Source organism: Triticum aestivum, chromosome 5A (genome assembly GCF_018294505.1).
Source record: "Triticum aestivum cultivar Chinese Spring chromosome 5A, IWGSC CS RefSeq v2.1, whole genome shotgun sequence".
Classification (NCBI taxonomy): domain Eukaryota; kingdom Viridiplantae; phylum Streptophyta; class Magnoliopsida; order Poales; family Poaceae; genus Triticum; species Triticum aestivum.
Window position 1 is genome coordinate 266,454,053 of NC_057806.1, and position 12,294 is coordinate 266,466,346.

Consider the following 12,294-nt stretch of genomic DNA (forward strand, 5'->3'; position numbering starts at 1 on the left):
AGTCCTTTTGACTATGTTCAGGATAAACAAGTTCATCTTATGAACTCCCACTCAGATAGACATCCCTCCAGTCATCTAAGTGATTACATGATCCGAGTCAACTAGGTCGTGTCCGATCATCACGTGAGACGGACTAGTCAACATCGGTGAACATCTTCATGTTGATCGTATCTTCTATACGACTCATGCTCGACCTTTCGGTCTTCTGTGTTCCGAGGCCATGTCTATACACATGCTAGGCTCGTCAAGTCAATCTAAGTGTTTGCATGTGTAAATCTGTCTTACACCCGTTGTATGTGAACGTTTGGATCAAACACCCGATCATCACGTGGTGCATTGAAACAATGAACTGTCGCAACGGTGCACAGTTAGGGGAAACACTTCTTGAAATTATTATGAGGGATCATCTTATTTACTACCGTCGTTCTAAGTAAACAAGATGCAAAAACATGATAAACATCACATGCAATCAAATAATAGTGACATGATATGGCCAATATGATATAGCTCCTTTGATCTCCATCTTGGGGCTCCATGATCATTTTGTCACCGGCATGACACCATGATCTCCATCATCATGATCTCCATCATCGTGTCTTCTTGAAGTTGTCTCGTCATCGACATGCAAGTCGTGATTCCCTTGACAAGAACATGATCAATCTCATACATCACATATATCATTCATCACATCCTTTTGGCCATATCACATCACATAGCATACCCTGCAAAAACAAGTTAGACGTCCTCTAATTGTTGTTTGCATGTTTTACGTGGCTGCTATGGGTTTCTAGCAAGAATGTTTCTTACCTACGCAAAAACCACAACGTGATATGCCAATTGCTATTTACCCTTCATAAGGACCCTTTTCATCGAATCCGATCCGACTAAAGTGGGAGAGACAGACACCCGCTAGCCACCTTTATGCAACTAGTGCATGTCAGTCGGTGGAACCAGTCTCACGTAAGAGTACGTGTAAGGTCGGTCCGGGCCGCTTCATCCCACGATGCCGCTGAATCAAGATAAGACTAGTAACGGCAAGCATATTGAACAAAATCAACGCCCACAACTACTTTGTGTTCTACTCGTGCATAGTAACTACGCATAGACCTAGCTCATGATGCCACTGTTGGAGAACGTAGCAGAAATTCAAAATTTTCCTACGTGTCACCAAGATCTATCTATGGAGAAACTAGCAATGAGGGGAAGGAGAGTGCATCTACATACCCTTGTAGATCGCTAAGCGGAAGCGTTCAAGTGAACGGGGTTGATGGAGTCGTACTCGTCTTGATCCAAATCACCGATGACCAAGTGCCGAACGCACGGCACCTCCGCGTTCAACACACGTACAGCCCGGTGACGTCTCCCATGCCTTGATCCAGCAAGGAGAGAGGGAGAGGTTGAGGAAGACTCCATCCAGCAGCAGCACAACGGCGTGGTGGTGGTGGAGGAGCGTGGCAATCCCGCAGGGCTTCGCCAAGCACCACGGGAGAGGAGAAGGACTTGGGAGAGGAGGAGGGCTGCACCAGAACATTGGTATGGCTGCCCTCCCACCCCCCACATATATATAGGGGCAAGGGAGAGGGGGGGGAGGCGCAGCCTTGGCCCTTCCTCCAAGGAAGGGTGCGGCTAGGAGGAGTCCCTCCTCCCCAAGGCACCTCGGAGGTGCCTTCCCCCTTTAGGACTCTTCCTTTCCTTATCCCTTGGCGCATGGGCCTCTTGGGGCTGGTGCCCTTGGCCCATATAGGCCAAGGCGCACCCCCTTACAGCCCATGTGGCCCCCGGGGCAGGTGGCCCCACCCGGTGGACCCCCGGGACCCTTCCGGTGGTCCCGGTACAATACCGGTGACCCCGAAACTTGTCCGGTGACCAAAACAGGACTTCCCATATATAAATCTTTACCTCCGGACCATTCCGGAACTCCTCATGACGTCCGGGATCTCATCTGGGACTCCGAACAACATTCAGTAACCACATACAAACTTCCTTTATAACCCTAGCGTCATCGAACCTTAAGTGTGTAGACCCTACGGGTTCGGGAGACATGCAGACATGACCGAGATGACTCTCCGGTCAATAACCAACAGCGGGATCTGGATACCCATGTTGGATCCCACATGTTCCACGATGATCTCATTGGATGAACCACGATGTCGAGGACTTAATCAATCCCGTATACAATTCCCTTTGTCTATCAGTATGATACTTGCCCAAGATTCGATCGTCGGTATCCCGATACCTTGTTCAATCTCGTTACCGGCAAGTCTCTTTACTCGTTCTGTAACACATCATCCCGTGATCAACTCCTTGGTCACATTGTGCACATTATGATGATGTCCTACCGAGTGGGCCCAGACATACCTCTCCGTTTACACGGAGTGACAAATCCCAGTCTCGATTCGTGCCAACCCAACAGACACTTTCGGAGATACCCGTAGTGTACCTTTATAGCCACCCAGTTACGTTGTGACGTTTGGCACACCCAAAGCACTCCTACGGTATTCGGGAGTTGCACAATCTCATGGTCTAAGGAAATGATACTTGACATTAGAAAAGCTTTAGCATACGAACTACATGATCTTTGTGCTAGGCTTAGGATTGGGTCTTGTCCATCACATCATTCTCCTAATGATGTGATCCCGTTATCAACGACATCCAATGTCCATGGTCAGGAAACCGTAACCATCTATTGATCAACGAGCTAGTCAACTAGAGGCTTACTAGGGACATGGTGTTGTCTATGTATCCACACATGTATCTGAGTTTCCTATCAATACAATTCTAGCATGGATAATAAACGATTATCATGAACAAGGAAATATAATAATAATCAATTTATTATTACCTCTAGGGCATATTTCCAACAGTAGGTTGGTTCCCAAAGCGGCTCAGGCAACTCACCACTACGACGAGGGCACCCACAAAGCGGAGGCCTCGCCCTCTTCCATGTCCAAGGAGCCAATCGTCATCGATATCTCCAACAATGAGGAGTAGCTTGTGTTATCACTACAAAAAAAGACACTTCCGTGATGATATGTGTTTGCACAGTAGGTCACGTTTTCTGTCATGCATGTACATCCATGACAAATTTATGATAGAATGAAGATAGTCATACCTATGCTGTCGTAGAAGTGTTCCATGACATTACCAAAATTATCGTCATGGAAGTGTCCACTTCCATGACGATAAATCGCGTGTCACAGAAGTGCTTTCGTCAAGGGTGACCGACATGTGGCATCCACCATAACGGGACACCGTTAAGCTATCGGGTCCGGTTTTGGATCCGATAACCCGTTAACAGCTCAGACCAATGGGAATTTTCCACATGTAAAAATCTCATTGGCCAGAGGAAACACGTGTCGGCTCACCGTTCGGACAGATGTCATCCACTCATTGGACAGGAGGCGCCTATGATACGTCGACATGTGGCACGGCCCAACAGAGGCCCATTCCAGTGAAAAGGCCGACCTGTTTGACTTGGTCAAAAGGTAATGGGCCGGCCCACGGAAAGCGTGTTAACGGCCTGTTCGTATATAGCCCATTTACGGCCTGCTTACCACCTGCCCTTTACGGCCTATCGAAATTAAGCCTAGTAGCTTCATCTGGGCCATCCAATATGATTCCAGCCCGTTGTAACTTCCGGCCCATGATGTCTTTCAGTCCATATGAGGCCCTTTGTAACTCTCGGCCCATTAAAGGCCCAAGATCAAACTGGCCCCATAATGAACAGTGTATTGCTTTATACCCATTAACGGCCGATTATTTCATCAGCCATTTCTAGCCCGTGTTAACTTTCGGCCTTTTAAGGGCCCATTTATTCTTGGGCTCATTTCTACAATTTGGTTAGATATGGTCCGTTACTCGCATGTTCCATTTGTGGGCCAAATACAGCCCGTGGTTACATTCGGCCCGTTAACCCGTTGGGCTGTTTTCATAGCGTTCTCAAATACGGCCTATTAACGGCCTGTTATGGTCCAAAAATAGTATGGCTCATGTTTGGCGACATGATTATACGCCCCGTAGAAGGCCCATGGATCCTATGGCCCGTAGAGACCAATGGATCCTATGGCCCGTAGAAGGCCATGGATCATACGGCCCGTAGAAAGTCCATGGATCCTATGGCCCGTAAAAGACCCATGGATCTTACGGCCCGTAGAAGGCCCACGGATCCTACGGCCCACAGGAGGCCCATGGTTTCAACAGTCCGTGTGTTGCCATGATTATTGTGGCCTAGTTACCAAAACTAGGTTATTGTGGCCACTAAAAATGCGGAAAAAGAACTGTAGTGACTACAAGCAAACAACTAAACAAGACAATAAGGAACTAAATAAGCAAGCAACTAACGCTAGCCTATTACAACTATTACACATATTACATCCATTGGGCATCAAAGTTCGCCACCAGTGCAAATATAGGGGGAAAAGCTGCATATTACATACACTGGCCATCAAAATTGGCCACCAGTGCAAATAAACGCAACAACAAAATGATATGTCCATTTTGCATCATGCTTTTATATCGATATTTATTGCATTATGGGCTGTTATTACACATTATGTTACAATACTTATGCCCATTCTCTCTTATTTTACCAGGTTTACATGAAGAGGGAGAATGCCAGTAGCTGGAATTCTGGGCTGGAAAAGGAGCAAATATTAGAGACCTATTCTACACAGCTCCAAAAGTCCTGAAACTTCACGAAAGTCATTTTTGGAATTAATAAAAAATACTGAGCGAAGGAAGTACCAGAGGGGGCCCACACCCTGGCCATGAGGGTGGGGGGCACATCCTACCCCCCTAGGCGTGCCTGTCGGATTTCGGGTTCCGGCAGACCCTTGAGGTTCGAACACTGGGGTGCGCGCGGAGATCTCTCCCCTACCGATCTACGTCCAATCTCCTCGCATGATCTAAGCTGGAAACAACGAACAACACAAGAGACATGAGGTTTATACTGGTTCGAGGCACCGTTGTGGTGTAATACCCTATTCTAGTGTGTGGTGTGGTGGATTGCCTCAGGGGCTGATGATGAATAGTACAAGGGAAGAACAGCCTCGCGAGAGGTGTTCTTGAGCTGGTGCGATGAACTGCTAGGGTGAGTTCAGTCGCCTCTCTCTCTCTCTCTGCTAGGGCTCTACCAGATTTCTAGATGTCCCTCTTTCATCCCCTCTCGTGTCTTTCCTTCTGTGGTGGCTAGCTCTATTTATAGGGGCCCTAGGCCTCTTCCCAAATAATGAGCGGGAAGGGCGCCAACACTTGGCCATTTTGAAGGGGAACATATAGTACAAGTTATCCTGACCAAAGGTGGTCTTCGGCTGCCAAAAGTACTGGTGATGACGCCGTCTTGGGCTCCACGGTGACCTTCGTCCTGCCGCTCTGCTGGTCTTGGTCTCGTTGCACCGGAATGGTAACCTTTGCTCGATGCCTTGGCCTGTGCTTGCCCCCTTTGCACCAAAGGGGAAACAAGGAAACTGCGTAGGCTGGCGCCCGCTTGGCGCCCGCCTGGTCTCGAACGTCATGGCTTGCATCACGGTTTCCTCGCGAGGTACCCCTGCCTTGATCTCTCCGCCTCCTCGCGAGCCTTCCTGGCGAGGCTATCTCTGAGGAAGCTTCCCGTCGTCCGCCCCGCGAGGCTTGGCCCCTCGCGAGGGTCTTGAGCTTGAGCTGATGAAGATGGTTCGTGCTGGGCCCCCACTTGAGCCACGCCGCAGGCCGCAGGCAGGCAAGTCTGGGGACCCCCGTTCCCAGAACGTCGGCAGTAGCCCCCGGGCCCAAGGCACGCCCGTGCTTGGTCAAGTAGGGAAGCGAAGATGCAAGCGTGAAGCGCCGTGGGCCCCAACAGCCTGCGGCCTTGGGCCCCGCGTGGCGATTGATTGGACGTGGGCGTATGCGCTTCCCCATGATGCCTCGGTGATTGCACGACTTGACAAGTCCCTGCATGCAGAGAAACTGGTCATGATTACCTGCGATCGTGGTGCTCAGCGGTTGGCCTCCTCCGGATATAAGTATGGGGCTGGGCGAGCCCCTTCAGTCCGTCCCTTCCTATTGCTCCTTTCCTTCTCCTTCCCCGCTCTTGCTTCTCCTTACGCCAATGGCACCAATCCGCCGGTTCTCCGCAGAAGAGAAGGGAAAGGCCCCCTGAGAGGGTCCTGACCCACTTCCGCCGAAGAAGCGGCCGATCCTCTACCACCGAGATGAGGGTGCTCAGCAGGAGGCACCGAGGCCCTGGTACGAGTGACCGCCACTTGGGTTTCTGCTACCCTTGCACGCCCGCATCATAGGTCCTGGAGGAGAAGGCGTCGAGCAACATCGACGGTGCCGCCGTCGACGCCGGTGAGTCACGGTGGTGCGCGTCGTTCCTCCTGGAGTCCACGCCGAGCGCTCCTCTCGCGAGCTCATGCTCCACGCCGCCATGCCTCCAAGCTCTTGGATTCGCCTTCCTCCTTCCTTCGCCTTCAAGATGCCGCCGAGCGGGGCTCTGGAGCTCTGGCTGCAGCACGCTGTCTGCAGTACCCTTGCGACCGGAGCGGAGGTCGCGGTCGTCGCTCCGGGCAAGGTCTTCATGACCCGGGGCTGGGGCGAAATTGCCCGGGTCTGCCGGACGGTAGGCGCCCTCGTAATTCATCTTGAATACGACGGTGCCTCCCTGATGTTCTTCAAGGTCTTCGATGCTGAAGGACGCCAGCTGGAGTGCTGCCCCAGGGAGAGCGGCAGGGGCGACGAACTGGCGAGGACCTGGCCTGCCCATCGGCCCTCCAGCAGCTCCTCAGGCAGCAGCGGAGGAGCTGGGGAATTCAGTGGCTCCCCCGAGCTCCTCGCGACTCCGGAGATGAGCGACGACAGCTACGAGCCCTCGAGCTCGCGCGGTGCTCGGAGCGGGGCACCTGCATCCAGCCGCCGACGCCACTGATCTGGATGGGGTTGGCGTCGACGTTGGGCAGCCCACTGTTGATGATGGCGTTCCTTGCGGCGGTGCGGGCGATTAGCGTTCCTTAGGATTAGTACTCTTGTTCCCTGTGAGGAATCGAAGCAACACCCTGCGGGGGTATGTAAGGCGTCTGCGATGTCTTTTATGAATATTATATCCTTAATATGAATCAATGCGAGGTGCTTGTCCTGTCTCAGCTCGGCTCCCCCTTTCTATCCTCACGAGGACTTGGCGCTCTATGCTGACAGGTCCCAGTCCCCAGGCAGGCCTCAGCCGTCGCTGGTATGCCAGGTTGTGATGCCGTGGTCAAGGCCAGGAGGTGAGTGGCCCGAGGTCCGGTAAGAGCCCCCGAGTCGCGATGCTCGGGAGGTCCCCTTTAGCGCTCAAGCAGCCCTCGCTGGGCGAGAAAGGAAGGCAGCGTCACCGTGACAGAGCCGCACTGGGCGAGGGTTTTTGCGCTACGTTGGTCCAACTCTTGTAAGGGCATGGCTTATCTCTCGAGTTTGGTGTAGTTCCTCGATGAAGCGCCTGGCCCGAGCGGTGGCAACTGAGGCGCTGCTGGGTTAGGTCCTCGCAAGCTTCTTCTGTTTTGCCCTTTTCCTTTATCAAGAATGAAACCAGCATGGGTCTAGGGGGGCGTGTATCGAACTATGGTTCCTTGGTTATATCAGTATGCGTGTTGTTCTCGTGTTGTGTCATTATTTTGCGCAAAGATAACTTAACCTGGTATACTCAGGACGTCCTCTTTCTAGCGAAGCGTTTATTTCCTCGCATTCATCTTGCCTCAGTGGCCTGCATTCGCCCAGGAATTGCGAAAACTCATTAGGAAGTGCATTAAAAGATTTGCCGTTCATCCTGGCCCTGACCTGGCGCTTTGTGTCGCGGTACCCGAGGGGCACGGACTAGGAGAGGTGCGCCATCCTTTGGGCTCGAACGAGTGTGGCTCGCAAGAAGGCAGAAAGGAGAAAAAATGCTCGCAAGGGCACCTGCCTAGCCCCCTTGCGAGGTATGCGAGAGAGAGAACACGAGCAAATTCGAGCCAGAAAAAATGCAGTGAGAGGCGAGGGAATCAAATCGGCAAGGAATGCCAAAGGCAAACTTTCATAGAAAAAGTGAGTCAACTACGGAAAGCAAATGAAAAGCCGCGTCCGGAACCTAATCTAGTCTTCAAGTCTTCTCACCAGCGCGGAGCTAAGTGCTGTCCACTAGGCGTGGGAGGGAGCCCCAGGGCCTGAGGCCGTCGCTCCTGAGACTCCGGGGCGTGTACAGCCCCATTCATTATTACATGAGAGTTTCACGGGCGGCGATTCTTCACAGGCACCGGGCCTTCTTCACAGGCTCTGGGCCTTGCTTCATGGATAGAACTTCCGAAGGTGCTGGATGTTCCAGGCGTTCTGGATAGGTATCCCGTCCTGCGTCTCCAGGCGCGCTGCACCCGGCCTGGAGACATGGACAACCCTGAACGGGCCCTCCCACATGAGCGAGAGCTTGTGCAGCCCTTCCCTTGAGAGGACCCGCCTCAGGACGAGGTTTCCCACCTCGAGCGTCCTGGAGCGGATGTTGCGGCAGTGGTATCGCCGCAACGCTTGTTAGTACCTTGCTGCCCTCAACACGGCTTCATGGCGGCGTTCCTCCCCCAGCACAAGATCCATCCCCCGCATGGCGTCCTGCTGTGTTTCGTCGAACGCTAGGACCCATGCGGAGCGATGCTTGACCTCATGAGGGAGGACTGCTTCAGCTCCGTAGACGAGGAAGAATGGAGTCTCGCCCGTTGGCTTGGTGACGGTGGTTCGGATGGACCACAACACGGACTGGAGCTCGTCGTGCTAGCCCCTACCGCAGGCCTCCAGCTTCTTCTTGAAGGTCCTGGTCTTGAGGCCCCTGAGGACCTCCGCGTTAGCGTGCTCGGCCTGACCGTTACTCCTGGGGTGGGCCACCGAAGCGTAGCAGATCTGCGTTCCAAGGTTAGCACAGTAGGTTTTGAAGAGGTTGCTAGTAAACTGCGAACCGTTATCTGTGATGTTGCGGTTGGGGACCCCGAAGCGGCTCACGAGGCCCTTGATGAACTTGACAGCAGAGCTGGCTGGAATGGTATGGACGGCTTCCACTTCCGCCTACTTGGTGAACTTGTCGATGGCGACGTAGAGATAGAGGTAGCCCCCTGGAGCCCGGGGAAATGGGCGTAGGATGTCCAGCCCCCAGACCACAAACGGCCATGTGAGCGGGATGGTTTGGAGGCCCTGAGCTGGCTGATGGATTTGCTTGGCGTGGAATTGGCAAGCTTCACAGGACTTCACCAGCTCGGCCGCGTCGTTGAGTGTTGTAGGCCAATAGAACCCACTGCGGAACACCTTGTCGACGAGGGTCCGTGATGACGAGTGGTGTCCGCAATCACCACCGTGTATGTCAATCAGCAACTCCCTTCCTTGATCGATGGAGATGCAGTGTAGCGTGACATTGTTCGGTCGTTTCCTATATAACTCACCGTCATGGATATAGTATGTCGTGGCCTGCCGGGCAACGCACTCTGCATCCTCTTCCTTCTCCGGCAGCGTCCCATGCATTAGGTACTCCTTGAATTCCTTGATCCAACACTCCTCCTGGGGCTCGAGCGCCAAGAGCAACCGAGCTCCTGAGGTCGGGCCGCAGGCTGGGGCTCCCGTGGCCGGGGGCTGCGGGAGTTCCTCCCGAGGCTAAGTCATGCTTGAAAGAGGTGGCGAAGCTGATGGCTTGAAGAGCCGCTCTTCGAAGACGCCGGGCTCTTGCAGTTGCCGCTTGGATGCTCTCCTGGCGATGTCATCGGCTTCCTTGTTGGTGCCAGGGGCACGTGCTGCAACTCCAGGCCCGAGAACTGCTTTTCCATCTTGCGAGCCTCTGCGAGGTAGGCCTCCATGTGCTCGTCCTTCGGCTCGTACACCTTGTTGGAAAAGTTGACGAGGAGCCGCGAGCCGCCTTTGACGGTGAGGCGCTTCACCCCTAGAGCCGCCGCAGCCCTCAGGCCAGCTATGAGGCCTTCGTATTCTGCGATGTTGTTGGAGACCTTCTCACTGTGCTGAAAACAGAGTTGCACGGCGTAGTAGAGCTTGTCCTGAGTGGGCGAGATGAGCATTGCTCCAGCCCCCGCGCCCTGATGCGCGAAGGCGCCATCGAAATACAGGTCCCAGCCGTCTGGTGGCTCGCTTCCTGGGGAGGTGGACCGGTCTTCTCCTTCCTCAAGAGCCGGGGCATCTGTCCATTCTGCCACAAAATCGGCGAGCACGGCTCCCTTGATGACCCTGGTAGTGCTGAACTCCAACTGGAATGCTTGTAACTCGATGTTCCACTCAGCAACCCTTCTGGCTGAGTTAGGGCTCCTGAGCACCTTATCCAATGGGTAGGCTGAGACAACCTTGATGGGGTGACCCTGGAAGTAGTGCCGCATCTTGCGCGAGGCCACCAAGAGTGCGAGCATGAGCTTTTGCGGCATGGGGTAGCACGCCCTCGCGTCCCGTAGTACGGTGCTGACGAAGTACACCGGATGCTCGACGAGGTATGGCACACTGCCGAGGCTCGGGTCCCGCGGAGATTGTGGCATATCCTGAGGTGGTGGGTTTCCTGAGACCTGGTCGTCCTCAGGAGCTTCTGCGATGTTGCCTTGTTGACCTTGGTCTTCCACCGCTGATGGCTTTGTCGCGCCTTCCTGACCCCGTGTTGCATCAGCTCTGGCTTGGCGCGGCACACCCTTGCCTTGGCGCTCCTCTCAAACTGCCACCAGCGCCGCGCTGGCGGAGTACAGGGTGGCGGCAAGGTAGAGCACTAGAGGCTCGAGAGGCTGCGGTGCCACCATCACTGGGGGGCTGGCGAGTGAAGGAAATATGCCCTAGAGGCAATAATAAAGTTATTATTTATTTCCTTATATCATGATAAATGTTTATTATTCATGCTAGAATTGTATTAACCGGAAACATAATACATGTGTGAATACATAGACAAACAAAGTGTCACTAGTATGCCTCTACTTGACTAGCTCGTTAATCAAAGATGGTTATGTTTCCTAACCATGAACAATGAGTTGTTATTTGATTAACGAGGTCACATCATTAGTTGAATGATCTGATTGACATGACCCATTCCATCAGCTTAGCACCCGATCGTTTAGTATGTTGCTATTGCTTTCTTCATGACTTATACATGTTCCTATGACTATGAGATTATGCAACTCCCGTTTACCGGAGGAACACTTTGGGTGCTACCAAACGTCACAACGTAACTGGGTGATTATAAAGGAGTACTACAGGTGTCTCCAAAGGTACATGTTGGGTTGGCGTATTTCGAGATTAGGATTTGTCACTCCGATTGTCGGAGAGGTATCTCTGGGCCCTCTCGGTAATGCACATCACATAAGCCTTGCAAGCATTGCAACTAATATGTTAGTTGTGAGATGATGTATTACAGAACGAGTAAAGAGACTTGCCGGTAACGAGATTGAACTAGGTATTGGATACCGACGATCGAATCTCGGGCAAGTAACATACCGATGACAAAGGGAACAACGTATGTTGTTATGCGGTCTGACCGATAAAGATCTTCGTAGAATATGTAGGAGCCAATATGGGCATCCAGGTCCCGCTATTGGTTATTGACCGGAGACGTGTCTCGGTCATGTCTACATTGTTCTCGAACCCGTAGGGTCCGCACGCTTAAGGTTACGATGACAATTATATTATGAGTTTATGCATTTTGATGTACCGAAGGTTGTTCGGAGTCCCGGATGTGATCACGGACATGACGAGGAGTCTCGAAATGGTCGAGACGTAAATATTGATATATTGGAAGCCTATGTTTGGATATCGGAAGTGTTCCGGGTGAAATCGGGATTTTACCGGAGTACCGGGAAGGTTACCGGAACCCCCCGGGAGCTAAATGGGCCATGATGGGCCTTAGTGGAAAAGAGAAGAGGCAGCCCTACATGGGCTGTGCGCCTCCCCCTTCCCCTAGTCCTATTAGGACTAGGAGAGGTGGCCGGCCCCCTCTCTCTCTTTTCCCCCTCCGCGAATCCTATTCCAACTAGGATTGGGGGGGGGAATCCTACTCCCAGAGGGAGTAGGACTCTCCTGGCCGCCACACCTTGGCCGGCCAGCCTCCCCCCTCTAGTCCTTTATATACTGAGGCAGAGGCACCCTAGAACACACAAGTTGATCCACGTGATCTATTCCTTAGCTGTGTGCCGTGCCCCCAGCCACCATATTCCTCGATAATACTGTAGCAGAGTTTAGGCGAAGCCCTGCTGCTGTAGTGCATCAAGATCGTCACCACGCCGTCGTGCTGACGGAACTCTTCCCCGACACTTTGCTGGATCGGAGTCCGGGGATCGTCATCGAGCTGAACGTGTG